General features: G+C 35.0%; 1 protein-coding gene across 7 annotated transcripts in view; it reads right to left on the bottom strand.

Moving 5' to 3' along the window:
• The window catches only part of ASHH1 (SET domain group 26), a 103,461-nt gene that overhangs the window by 81,713 nt on the left and 6,379 nt on the right, over window positions 1-15,369 (bottom strand). The window lies entirely within an intron of this gene.

Genomic DNA, 15,369 nt, shown 5'->3' with positions numbered 1-15,369 from the left:
GCAGTTAACACTACAGTTTATCTATTAAACCGGTCACCCACAGTGGCAATCAAACTTCGGAAGAGGCTCGGTCAGGTCGCAAGCCCAGAATCAGTCACCTAAAGGTTTTTGGCTCTCTTTCTTTTGTTTGGATCCCTGATGCTTCGCGCACCAAGTTGGATGCCAAGAGTCACTTGCTAGATATAACAGTCTTCACAAAGCCTACCGCCTGATTGATGTTGAGACATCTCGTCTCATATACAGCCATGATGTAGTCTTTGATGAGCAACAAGGACCATTCATGCATGTTTCTCCTGTTCTTGATCCAACAGACCAGCCTATGCAGGCTCATGATTTGGGAGTTCAGCTTCCATTAGGTCCACCTAATGGGAGAGCTCCAGTAGCTCCTGCAGCTCCAATTATTCCAATGATACCTATATAAACACCTTCGGCTTCTCCTACAGGATCACCTCACTTTCTAGATACTTCACCTGAGTTTGATCCATCTTCTTCTGATGAGGATCCTGCTGATCAAGCCTCTCCTAGTACTACTGTTGATCCTTCTCCTATCCGGCCTAAGTGGTGGGCTAAGACACTTGCTGATCTTCGTGATGATGAGCTCATTGATGGGAGAACTGCTCGGAAAAATAGCAAAACTACAAATTCTGTTAGCTTTTCTCTTATGGCCAACATTCACAGTGTGTTTGAACCTTAAACATATTCCGAGGCTAAAGGAATTCCAGAGTGGGAACAGGCCATGACATCTGAACACCAAAGCCTGCTGAAGAACAACAATTGGGTCCTTTCTAATCTTCCACCAAGGAAGAAACGCATTGGCTACAAACGGATCTACAAAATCAAATACAAATCAAATGGTACTTTGGATAAGTACAAAGCTTGTTTAGTGGCCAAGGGCTTTTCTCAGCGTCAGGGCATTGATTATGAGGAGACCTTTGCTCCTACTACAAAGATGAGCATCATTAAATTAGTCCTAGCCATGGCAGCTCAGTTTAGCTGGAAGGTCCATCAGATGGACGTAAAGAGTGCTTTCCTGAATGGTGATCTCCATGAAGAGTTCTACATGACACAACCTCTTGGTTTCAAGGTTGCTGATAAAGACCATTAGGTTTTCAGATTGGTAAAAGCTCTCTATGGTTTGAAGCAAGCCCCTCGGGCATGGTACATCAAGATTGATAAGTACCTCAGTGATCAAGGCTTCAAGAGGAGTTCTTCAGACTCAAATTTGTACATCAAAACTACTGACAGTGACATCATCCTTTTGGTTATCTATGTGGATGATCTGATCATCACTGGCAGTTCAGCATCTTTGATTCAAGGAATCAAACAGAACTTATGCCAATCTTTTGATATAACTGACCTTGGACTCATGCATTATTGCTTAGGTGTTGAAGTTTGGCAATAGTCTTCTGGTATATTCATCTCTCAATCCAAATATGCCAGGGCTTTGTTAGACAAATTCCGAATGCAGGAGTGCAAACCTACATCTACACCTATGGAGAAAGGTCTCAAGTTATCAGCAAAGTCCGATCCTCCTTCTGTTGATGATACTACATATAGGCAACTAGTAGGTAGCCTCATCTACCTCTCTACTACTAGGCCTGATATCAGCTTCGCAATCAGCTATATTTCACGCTTTATGACAGCTCCTAAGGTTGATCATTGGATGGAAGCAAAGCATGTGCTTCGTTATGTGAAGGGCACTTCAGATTATGGACTTCTGCACTCTCAGAGCTCTAATCCTAAACTCAGTGGGTTCATAGATTCAGATTGGGCAAGCTCTATTGATGATAAAAAGTCACATCTGGATGTGTTTAGTTTGGGATCCGGTGCAGTCACATGGACCAGCAAGAAGCAACAGGCAATTTCTCTCTTTTCTACAGAGGCTGAATACAAAGGGATTGTTAAGGCAGGATGTGAAGTTGTTTGGCTTCGTCGAATGCTTGGTGATATGCAGATGTCACCAGCAGGACCGACTCCTCTATTTGTTGATAACGAAGGCGTTATCAAGTTAGCACAGAATCTAATCTTCCATGAATGAACCAAACATGTGGATGTTCATTGTCATTACATACGACAGCCGGTTGAAGACGGGACTATAGATCTGCAATATGTTACTACCACAGATCAGACTACAGACATTCTCACCAAGCCTTTTGGTCTTGATAAGTTTGTCAAATTCAGAGGACAGCTTGGTGTTCTAGATAGATTGACCATTAAGGGAGGGTATTACAATAATAGATAAGTCGTTTATTATTAGTTAATGGTTATCTATTGTAAATATCTAGTTAGCTTTAGTTAGCTTTCGTATTTTAGTTTTATCTGTTAGAATAGAATATTTTTATTCTTTTTTATAGTTTCCTAGAGAAACATCGCTTTATTCTTTTGTATAAATGGACCTCTTGGTCTCTGTTAATAACAAGCAAGTATTTACCAATTACCTCGTAATAATACGCAGATAAATGTTAACTTGATAATGATGGTTTATGGTTTAATGTGATATGCAGATAAATGTTGATTTGATTGCGATGGTTTAGGATATGCAGATCTTGATATTTTGACATTTTGAATGATTTATTTGAAATGATTAGGAAAGGAAATTTAATTGAATTATGTTAATAAGATTATGTAACATTTGAAATTATATGCATTTATGATATATATTTATATGACCTCCTTGGACTACTAATGCTCGAATTTAATGTGCAGGAAGTGGAACCATGGAAATTTTGGGATGAAACAAGATCCAAACCTATGTGAATATAGTTTAACCAAGGTGAATCTTTGGAAGATTCAAAAGCCTCGTTGTGAAAGTATTATGCTTCGTAAATGTAAGTTTGCTTGTATATGGAAATGTTTAATCATAAGGATGCATTAGGGACATGTCATGGTGAAGTGGAATGTGCTTTTATGTGTTATTTGACTCTTGTGAATTTTGTGAACAATGACATGTCACCTAGGGTTTTGGTCATGGTGCCATTTACCCTAAAACTAATTACCTTGTTGATAACTAAGTAAACCCACTTTACAAGGGTAGGATGGGTCACAATCAAAGGGAATTCGAATTTGGACTTGACTAGGGTTTTGAGGGGTCATTAGGTGGTCCCAAAGTGTCTTTCATGTGAAAATGAGCTACCCATGTGATAATATAACATGTTAGGGACCTAATTTTGACCATGATAGTGACTAGACAGCCTAGGGGGCCCCTTTAACCATGCATTCTTCCACCAATTCGAAAATGGACTTGTCACATGTGTTCTCTCCCATGTTTTCACTAAGTCAAATATAGAAAACTTAGAGGGAGGCAAGTTTGTAAGAGGAAGTGGCTTGGTGTTTTTGCTAAAAGAGTTAGTGAGAAAGGCCTTTTTAGTGAGTCTTGGACAAACTAGTGGGGTGTTCACCCACTCTCTAAGTCTAGAGACAGTTAGGGTTTGGAGAAGGACTAAAGGAGCTCTACAACAAAAATCATTGCCTTAGCTTGGACCAAGGTTGGTGTTCCAAACCATGTACATTTTTTTCTTTTAGTATTGCATAGTAAATCTGCAAGCATGGAGCATTTGTTATGGGATCTTGCATTGCATTGTGAATCTTTGGATGGCAGATTTTGGTATTGTGTTGTGCCATTGTGAATCTTTGTATTGTGTTGTGGTGGTATGAATGTGCATTGTGTTTCATGAAATTTCTTGGTTTTTCTTTCTTAATCCTTTTGGTTTTAATTTGAATGTCAAGTGTTGTTATGGTTGTGAGAGCTTCAATCACCCTTTGGGAAGGGAAGAGAAGTCCAGGGTGAAGGGCTTAGTTGGGCCTGAAATATAGTTGAGAACCTTGGAATATGGGCTCCATTGTATGCCATATTCATTCATATCTTGCTTTGGGGGTGACAAAGGAAATGATGGTGTAGAAAGGAAGATTATGGAGTATGGGTATTCAAGGAGGCTATGGTTAATGGTAGTATGTTGGAGGATTTTTGTGAAAGCCCCAAAAGAGCATGAAATCGTTGAATTATGAAAGCCCCGAAAGGGCATGAAAATTATTTATTGCAGATATGTGATGATATGGCAAGTCTCCTTTTTGAAAGCACACCTTCACCCTATGTTCAATGATTCCAATGGTGAATCAATGTGTAAGCCATGGAAAGGATTGTTTTGTGTTATGTGATATGTTTTCATGCATTGACAAGTGGTGTGTGTGTGTATCCCATTTGGATCTTGTTTCCCCTGCTCAGTGGGTGCCTAGGATGGGAGGTGAGCCTCCATGGTTCCAAGTTTTGTGTTGTGTTGCAGGTTTGTGAAGATGGATTCCTTGAAGAGATTAGGGTACCCTTTGCAATGTTGAAGAACCAAGTGTAGTAAGGAGACCAATTTGTCCCATGTTATCATTTGGTTATGTTGTGTTACCAAGCTCCCATTGTGTTTCCTTGAAATGTGAGAGAGGTTACTTCTTATTGTACATTGTTGTAAATATGTCAAGAGAAAGTTGAGGTTATGTATATAGTTGTTATTGCAAAGGAGATAGTTTTTCAAGTAAGGGGATAACTGTTATTGACAGAATTCAAATTGAAGTTATGTAAATCAACTCTTGTCTATATCTAGATTTTGGTATGCAAACAATGGCTAAACCTTATTAGACTCTCATGTGAGAAAAATAATGAAATGAATGTTCAATGTAGAATAGGGTAATTTTGCTTCAAGGTTCTCAGTTATGCCTCTTGCTGCAAAGAAATATTAAGTTTCTTAATAGATTTTATGTATGCATAGAAATTGAATTCAATATGTTCTTGAAAATAAATAATCCCATTTAGAGGAATATTCATCTTGAAAACCATTTATAATTGGTTGTATGGACACTAGGTATATGTTAAGCCTCTGGCCCCAATAAATTTCTAGGCTAAAGAGGTATATAAAGTTACATAAATTATCCACACAAACTAATCTCAAACCCATAGTTGAAATGGGATAAAATAACTCCACATATCACAAGGTTTAGAATTCATAAAGTAATAGGAATAATAAGCCATATGACAAAATGAAATCTTGATGTAGATACACATTTCCTCTCTAGAAAATGTATGGAGAGAAGAAATTTAATCCCTCCCCATTACAGTCCTATAAAATACTCAAAGGAATATTCTTGGAATCCCATAAAAAAAATATAGATAAAATAAAAAGGGATATGACACAGGTCACGTCCAAGAAAAATATGTGTGTGATAATGATAATTATAATAATATAAATATTAAATAGAACTTAGTGGGGATAACTACCTAGGGAGGACCTTGTGTTAAGAACTTTATGGCAAGAAATACAATAAAATAAAATAAACAAAACATTTCCTAAACTAAACCCATCAACCTAAGCGACCTTACCTTTTTCTAAGTTCTATGGGTGTATGCTAAAAAGTTTTTTTGGGAAGAGACTTGTCCTGACATAAGTCGGAAACCCTTTTCCAATCTTCCTAGGTGACCATTTCCTTTGTTAAGGAGGGGCAAGTAAAAGCTCCAAATTCGATTGGAGGATAGTGGTCCCATCCTTCCAATCATCGTCCTACCTAGGAAGACTAGTTAGGCAATTGGAGAAATGGGCCATGTCAAAAAAAAAAAGTGCCTTATCCTAAGTGACCTCCACCTTGTCACATAAAAATGCACTCACCCTAGGGATTTAGTCCTTTCGGAAGGAGAAGAATGGTCTTAGGTTAAGGGGGGGGGGTGTAGGTGATAAAGTAGTGGGTTTAGGATTATTTGAAAACATGGAGTCCTTAATAAAGGTTAAGTTTAGTGGTTGACATGTGTAGTATTAGGAAAGTGGGAATAGTCAAGTACCGAACTTAAGCCATTAAAGTGTTAGTGTTAGATTATTGCATGAGTCATATGTAGTGGTAGTAGCAAGTAGGTTAAAAGAGTAAGGTTGGTTGATAAGAAAGATTAATTAAGCATGTTATGGGGTGTTTAGTGTTATTTAGCTAGAGCTAATTATTTCATGAAGATTTATAAATGGATTAGCTTTTATTTAGTAAGTATTATGGAATAGTGGTTAGGTTAGATTTCTATCATGTTTGTAATTAATGGGGTAAAAAGGTTAAGGGTAGTTAAGAAGTGAAGTATGTTAATATCTTATCTAAGCATAGTATGACTAGGTGGTAATTTGTACTTTAGGTGTATTATATTTAATTATTAGTAAATGTGATATTGTTAGTAGATATTATTATTAGGGTGGTAGCACTTAAGATTTAAATTAATAAATTTTGATCTCAATATGCAAATTTCCAGTACGTGACTAGGTTAGTAAAACATATAGTTAAAATGCTAAGATTAGCGAGCTAGTTGATGGTGCTAGTCTAGTTAGTGATAAGCATACCATAACAAATTATTAAATTAATATTAGTTTGTTAATAGTGGTTAGAATTAGAATAAATTATAATTTTATATATATATATATATATTGAACACGTAATTATAATCCTAGGTAATCTTCAACTAGAAGATATGTAGAAAGTAGTTAACTAAATTCACACATTATAGGTAATCTGCAGAGAAGTTAGTCAGGGAGGTGGATGAGTCCCTGATAAGTTAGGTGAGAGAACAAATACGTAAATTCACCTTTGTTCGTTACAGATTAGTGAGGTGGTTAGTATGTTGTAGGAGGGTGGTCGATTTAATTACTAAAAGTTATCATGAGTACTTCATAAAATGAATATGTTGATAATTATACACGTTATCTTGTGGCTAGAAAAAGGAAAGTTAGATACAACAAATCACTACGAATAATAGTGAACATAGAAATCTTATAAGTTTCAATATAACCTTAATGCAAGTAATAAACCCTATTAACATTCGAAATCAAATAATAACCATAATAATTAACTTATTACCACCTTATTACAACCTAACGCATCTTGTGTCCAGTGCACACTATTAGGAAAACAAAACAATATATTATGGAATGAACTAAATTAGTTGTGCTTAATGGTGAAGTGATGAATCCTTCTACATTGACACCTAACCAAAATGTATCCCTAAACTTTGACTTGGAATATTAGCATCCTAACCCTAACACCTAAGGCCTAGTTAGAGAATCAACATACCTAAAAGTTGCTAAGTATTACCTCCATCCCATGATCAAATCATTGATACCCTAATGTTCTTAAAAAACATGAATTGGAGATTTCAATCTCTGTGTAGTTCGTTAGAGTATATCTATTATACATAGATACATGTGTATTATCCCTTGATTTACCTTTCAAAAAAAAAATTGTTGGTTGTGTTTTGCCCTATTAAATTTAGGGCATGATGATACTTTACTTAATTTATCCTAAATTTCTCAATTAAGGTTTGAATTGGGGTGTTCCTTGGTAGGATTAGTTATTTATCTTATTAGATTTAAGTTATCTTTAACACATATCCAACCTTATTACTATTTGAACTAAAGGATGGAAGGTGTAGGTGTTATCCAAAGTTGCGTAGAAACCAACAATGCATTCTCTCAAAGTTTATAGGTTTGAGTCCGTATCACAAAGACTTACGAGGCGCTAACCTCTACCCTCACTTGGGATGAGATCCATTTACTTTGATTTATACAAGCCCAATCTTGGTAACATCAAGGACTTCCCTTCTATTAATCAAATAGTAATAGCATTAAATTATAATTTCTGTATAGAATTATTTATATTTTATCTATATATCTTATATATGTATTCTTATTAATATATTAGATATATATCAAATAGGCAAGAGCCTACAACACAATGGTAAATTGTGAGCCTCTTCTAAGCGGCTTTGGGTTCAAGTCTACTCGAACTTAATTTATTAAATATTATTAATCCAGGCTTTGGCCCATTACCTATCAAAAAGAAAAAATATATCTAATATATATCAAGATAAATAAAGATATCTCATCCTAATACAATGTACATACAATATTCTGCAATTTATCATTGATTTATTGATAAATTACAGCATATCACTATGCTATCATATGATACTTACCAGCCATTTAATAAAATTAATCTTCCTTTAAAAGGCATTGTTAGTATGCAATCTGAATATCAGATATAAATAATTATTTTCCTTTCCTATTCTGTGATGAATTGAATGATAGACTATTAGAAAGGATTGCAACCATTCATAATAGATGGGACACAACTCTTGCTAACTAATCCTCTTCATAACAACAATTAGATTTATTAGTCAATGATCACACCATCTCATTAATATTTATTATTTTTATTTTAATATTATTATATTTTTATAAAATTATTCCTCTCATTATTATTATTTAATTATATATTATTAAATTCTATTTTTGAGGGAAGCCATCACACAATCCAATTTTCCTATGTATAGAGATAAAATGCAAATTGCTAATAAAAACACTCCAACCAAATAAAGATGACAAATTACAAGCCTAAACTAGCCTAAGGGTGTAAAAGAGAAAAGGGGGGTCCCTATCTATGGCAGGGCGAATGTGCAAGTCACAACACATACATATAAGGTAGAAAACATATAATTGAACACACACAGAGCATAAATCATACACATGAATGCATGGAAGGCATGAATCACACACAAAGGGCATCAATTTATGTGAGGTAGAAAGCAATATAAATGTACGTTAAGGCATGAAGTATACATGCAAAACATGTAAATGCATAAAAGCAATATACATGAATACACATCAAAAATGGAAGGCATGAAAGCATACTCATGAATACACATCAAAAATGGAAGGCATGAAAGCATACTCATGAATACACATCACACATGGAAGGCATGAAGCAATAAATAAAGGCACAAAGCATACATAAGGAATGTTCTCATGGAGTAAAAGTGTTGAAGTATATCAGTCATAAAGAAAACACAAGGCATGCATGGAAAGAGCATGCATATGATAAAAAAGGAGTAGCCATGCTTATATTAGATACTAAAGTAGTTAAAGGCATATACATATAAAAATGCAATGTTGACCTACTTGATTTTATTTTTGACCTACTTAAGAAAAAGACTAAATAATTTACCCTTATTAGATGGTGGTTAAAGTAGGTTTTGTCCAGCAAGTTGACAAGATTACTACTGTTGTATCAATTTAATGTCCCCTATTGAGTACTATAGAATTTAAAATAAGATATGCATTACATTTAGGAGCAAAAATTGTTGAATTTATATCTTGATTTAGAGCTCACAACCTAATCAATTACACTGCCTTTGAAAAGAACTGAGTCACCAATTTTCATTGTTTACTTTTAGAATAATATACTAGTCCCCCAAATTGATCTACCTTGGATCCTCCTCAAATGAAACTCCCTCAACTTTATATCTTCCAATGTGATAGAGAAGCCACAGCTCTTTATCATGTCTGACCTTTTCAAGAGCCACAACCTTTCACAATTATCACTCTTCCGAAGAGTGATGAACTTTCATCAGTTTGCCCTTTGAAAGAGATGCAACCTTTCATAATTACAACCTTTTGAAAGAGTCGCGACCCTTCATAACTTTTGGCTTTTGAAGGAGTCATATCCTTCTTTTCTTCTCTATTAGTTCTTTCTTCATTTTCACCTTCCATTTTCTCTTCCTTCCTCTCCTCCTTTCAAATGAAGTTCTCTTCTTCCTTTTATATCCCATGTTTGAGAAAGTCGCAACTTTTAATCTCATGCGTTTGACCATTCATTTAACTTAACTAAATTTTTAGTTATGTTATTTTTAGTTTTATTTCGTTCATATTTATAGTTTATAATTTATTTTTATTCATTTATATTTTAATTCGTTATCATTATTACTATTAAATACTAATTCAAAAAGGAGACATTAAACTCAATTTAGTTGCAACATTTGAATAGTGGCTTTGGACCTTTTAAATATATTGTCATTTGTGTCAAGTTGGGAACATATTGTGTTTGGTTGTCTTATATTGTCTTATATAGCATTATAGGTTTTTTAAAGAATACATGCATTTAATATTACATTAATAAAAAATGTGTTCCATGGGGACGCATCCCTAGCCTTTTTAGGTTCATCCCCGTATCGTGTACAAAACAGGGACGTGGGTACTTAGTTTTGTCGTCCCCTGTAACGTCCTACATTGGGGAAAATGGGTACGGTCCCCGAAATGCATAAAAAAATGCTAGGAAACGGGGGCACAGAATCCCGTACCGGGGACTTAGTTCCTGCCCCTCAACCGTCCCCTTTTGCAAACCTCGTCCCCCTTTTCCAAGCCTAATGATGGCTAAATTAAAAGGCAAAAAAAAAAAGTTTATTTAATTGTTTTTTCAGCTCTTCCCCAAGCCCCACATGGGTGTTGGAGATAAAATAAGGGAACCCTAATGCGGCTTCAAAAAACAAAAGGTAAAAGAGTATTCTTCATTTGGAGTTGTTTGAGTTGGGAAGAGGAAGAGGAATACAACAATAGCAAAAGAGGAGTGCATTTTGGAGGTGCAAGAGGAGGTTTTGCCTTCATTTCTTCTTCATTCCAAATATGTTTTTATTTTCTTTTTGATTAATTCAAGCTTTATTATTGTTTGTTGCCATCTTTCATTTTTCCCAATGCCATAAAGAGGGCATGTTGAATGAAACATTGAAATTTTTTTTCCCATAACTTGCACCAATATAATACATTGTATAATCCAAAGGCAAAAACATGAGCAGCAGTGAGAGTGAGGGAAGTAGTGATAGCATGGATGTTGCCATGCAAGAAACTCAAGTGTCACATTTACAAAGACCAAAAAAAAGACCTAAGGCAGCCATGGATGATTCTTTATTTGAGCCTAATATAGATGTCCCTGTGGAAGATGCAATGCCTAATCCGTTTGAGTGCCCTTCCAAAGTCTTTAAAAAAATGTCAAAGGTCCATTCAACCCTAAGAAACCTCTCCTACAATTTGCCACAAAAGTAGAAAACAATAAGAAGAAAAATTTGAGGGGTAGTAGGGAATGGGAGTGCCATATATGTAAGAAACATTATTTTGGGAGCTAAACAAGAGTGTATTGTCATCCTTTATGGATAGGTGGGCAAAGGGTGAAAGGTTGCAAAAAAATTAAGGATGATGAAAAACTTGAGGCCAATAGGTTGTATGAGGAGGGGGAGTTATTGAAATCAAGGGGTCCTATAGGTACCACACCCACACCCTCATTCAATCCCACACTCACTCCCACTAGCACTACTAATAAAGGGAAGGGAAAGGCCAAGAGAGATACCAATGTGGCTAATTTATTTAACACACAAGCAAAAGAGAGAGTTGAAGAGTCCATTGGTAGATTTCTTTTTGCTCATGGCATACCATTTCATGTTTCTCATTCCTCATTCTATAAACAAATGTGAAAATATATTTATGTTGTTGGTCTTGTTATCTCTAAAAGTTGCACCCTTGATTGAGTTTTAAAACTCAGTAACTTTGAGACACATGGAAATACTCCTAGGATGTGGGTTACCCAAAATAGGAGTGAATCTCCGGATTTTAGGCCGGTTCCTATGAGATGCTTTCACCTATTTTCTCTTCAAACATAACTTGAAACTTGGCAGGGAAAGAGATAGAAAGATAAAAGAATTAAAACTTAAAACTAAGAAGATACACCAAATTTGAAATGAGATTGATATTCTTAACACAATGAAATCTTCCTGAAATAGTTCAAACATGACACAATTCTGATAACAAATTACTCATTTTGCAGATGCTAAAAAACTTAAGGATTATCACCTAGGACTCCAAATGAATCACAATAAATCAGTATCTTTCATACAACGAGATGAAACTCAGAAATGGTCTTCAAACAACTCTTCTATTCGAAGTTTCAAAGGGTGAGACAGTAGCATTCCCATAATTGTTACAAAGCCATTTGTATGCAAACTATGAAGGATTCAAGAAGAAATCACAACAATAACTCTCTTACAAAAAAAACTGACAACCCTTAGAAATGAGCCTCAAGCTCATACTCATGGTTTTTCACTTCAACTGCATAACAAATGCAAACAATCACTCCTTGGTCAAATTCAGCCTTCAAGGCCAATTTTGAGCCCCTAAGAAGTCTCCAAAAAGTGTACAAGTGGCCTCAAAAGTCATGGCCTAATAATATCATCATAAAGACACTTTATAAATGTTATCTTATCCCTCAAAGTATCCCGAAAAGTCTTCAAAATGCAATAACTCTCTCTGACTTCAACGACTGCAAATAAGTCCATCTCATTTCCTTGTCATTGGCAAAAATATCTATTAACTTTTAATATATAAAAGTTTATTTATAATACATTTAATATTAAAATGACAAATTTATAAGCTATTAATAACAAATACTAATTATATTGATATTATTAGTGACCATTAAATCAATTAATAATAATATCAATATAGTATATTTTTTATTAATATTATAATTTTATCAAAAATATTTATATGTATTATAAATAATAAATTTTATATGTATTAAAAGTTAATAAATATTATCAAATTTTTGAATTAACATTAATAAGAGGATTTATAATTTCATCATCTTACATTAACATTAATTAATAATTATGAATGAAGTGGGAAAGACACCACTTTAGCAAACTTAAATTTATATATAAATAAAAACATAAGCCTCTCCACTATGCATGATACATGGACTTATATGGAAATAGAATCCTAAAGAATTTCATTCTTTTCATTTCATTTGCTCTTGCTTTGAGCAGCACCCTGGGAAGAAAAGAGAGGGTTAGGCGGAGAAAAATGGAGCTCTGCATTTTCTGCCCTTTCCTTCTGCATTTTTTCTCTGTAATTCATCACTTCTGCAAATGTTAGCCACCATGGGAAGAACAAAGGGATTCGCCGGCAAAATAAATGGAGATTTCTTTGCATTTTCTGCCCTTTTCTTGCTCCATTTCTGGGCCTTTTTTTGGATTCAACTGTCTGCCATGAATGGAAATAAGAGAACTGTTGAAGCTTCCAAGGGCTCGAACTTAGTATTTTCTGCATTTTTTTGTTTTGGGCACGAACAGCAGATGTGTATCATTTTTTAACTTCGCTCCTTCATGCTTGAAGCTGGGTGCTGCCTGGAAGCAAAAAACGTGTGCCTTTTGTGGCTTTTTAAAACAACAACATCCTCTTGCCATGGTGAGCATTTCTAGTTATTTAAAACATTTCAATAACTCTGCCATTTTCAAAAATATTCATGGGTTTCCAGTAGAAGGCTTTAAACATCTTTATTTTCCAACAGAGGCCCTAACTTTCTTCCCTTAGTGTGCTGCGGCCATTATATGGCTCAAAATTGGAAGAAATTCACACTTTCAGCATTTATTAGCAGTGTCTGAAAAATGTTTGAGGCATACTTTGTTTGTTTTTTGTAGAAATCTGGAAGTTTTACTGTCATTTCTGCACATACTTCATGTTTTACTCTTTGAAAATCTGAGCACAAATCATGGCAGCCTTTATGTTTGAAGATCTGGGCACATACCATGGTTTTAACAATATCTTTCATTTCCTTTGTTCCTGATAAAATGAAAGAGGGTCTCTTTAAAAATGCAGCCCTATGAACGGACTCCCTAAAACATCACTGCTTTTTGTATTGAAGGTCTGCTCTTAACCACAGATCGTGGTTCCATTCATGTGTTTATGTTGTCCATTTGATTTGTATCTCAAATAGCATGGAAGTTTTGCTTCACCTTAATACATATTGCCTTTGAAGAGAAGCTATCTCTTGATAAAGGAAACAGTACATCGAAATTATCCAGTAATAATGCAAAACAAAAATAAATCCACAAATAATCTATTTCTTTTACAAGTGCAGCAGACCTGTAGTTCCTTGGCTATTGCTTTCTCTCTGTGGTGGTTGTCACAATACATTGAATAGGTGCTTCTTTTAACACATTGATTGTTTATTTGGTCGTACTATGATCAACCCAAAGATGAACATTTGTATAATTGCCTCAAAGCTGTATGAGTCCTGTACATGTTACAATATGCTCTAGAAAGAAATGATCACTCTGCTCTATGCTTACTAAAAAACAAATTGTTGCCCATCACTTCGAAATTTAATGGCTTCTTGAACTGATCAGCCTTTTCCTTTATGAGATTCTTGCTGCTGCTTACTTGACCGTAACTTGCTTTGACTGTTTCACATTTTTATATCAGAAAAACCATGATTTCTAAGTGACCAAAATAACACCTATTAGAAATATGGTACTACTGCATTATGATTCTGAAACAGACTCTTTGTATTATTAAATATCTCGCCATTCAATTGATAGCTGCGTGCATTTCTTTGCCCCTTCATTGATGGAAAACTTGATTGTTTCAAAATGTATTTCAGTCTCTTGCTAACAAGCTGAGATATTTGTTACCGCACATGAGATAAACTAGTTAGAAAGCAGATCAGGGTTTGGGTTTGGCAATGTGGATGCATGTGTGGGGTATAATGATGAGATAGGTTAGGCATTGCTTGGATCCATTGGATCTAACTCCATCTTTTCATGCGATTGCAGGATTTGGCATTGGAACGCAAGAGAACAAGAGCAACAAGGCATCCAGAGCGTGCATGGTCAAAGCGAACAACAACATCACCAGCCATTCAAACAATGATTGGCCCCTATGACTCTTTATGCCTTTTTCTTGTCACATACGTATTCATTTTTTCATATTCAAAAAATTGAATTTGTTCTTTATCTAGTTTCACAGCTTGTGGGAAACATTTGAACATATATGATCAATAAAGAATTACACTTCTAAAAAAAGCTTGTAAGAATCAGTTTTATGTTATGCTCTTTCTTATTGAAAAATGTAATGTTTCATCTCTCTGGTTTATATGTTATCAAAACTGTTGTACTTGGCAAAACACAAAAATACACGTGTGATTGGCATAACTATGGCTCTACCTAAATTTTAACCAAGAGTGAAAATTTAGGTAACAGGTCCATCATTTGTACCACCAAAAGAGACTAAATTACGCACCACTATCCTTGATAAAGAGTACTCAAAAGTAAACATTCTAATAGAGGATATGAGACAAAAATGGACGAGCGATGGATGTTCTATCATCATGGATGGTTGGACAAATATCAAACATCGGCCACTCATCAATTTTAAAGTCAATGGTGCAGCAAGGGCCTATTTTCTTAGAGCCATTGATTGTTCGGAAAAAAGGAAGGATGCATCTTTCCAAATTCAGATTTTGAAGGATGCTATAGAAGAGATAGGGGCTTCAAATGTTATGCAAGTAGTCACTATTCATCCCGGGGGTGTAAATCAGCTGGATTGATAGTAGAGAGCACCTATAGACACATTTTTTAAACCCTATGTTGTGTACATGCATTGTATAACACCTTGAAGGACTTTGGGAAAATTGATTGGATAAAGGTTATGATGTCCGAGGCTAGAGACATGCAAATGTTTATTTGCAATCATCACATGTCTCTTG

This window comes from Cupressus sempervirens, chromosome 5 (assembly GCF_028749045.1).
Source record: "Cupressus sempervirens isolate cs-2001-9-10 chromosome 5, ASM2874904v1, whole genome shotgun sequence".
Taxonomy (NCBI): domain Eukaryota; kingdom Viridiplantae; phylum Streptophyta; class Pinopsida; order Cupressales; family Cupressaceae; genus Cupressus; species Cupressus sempervirens.
The sequence above is the reverse complement of the archived record's forward strand: the minus strand, read 5'-3'. Positions and strand labels throughout refer to the sequence as shown.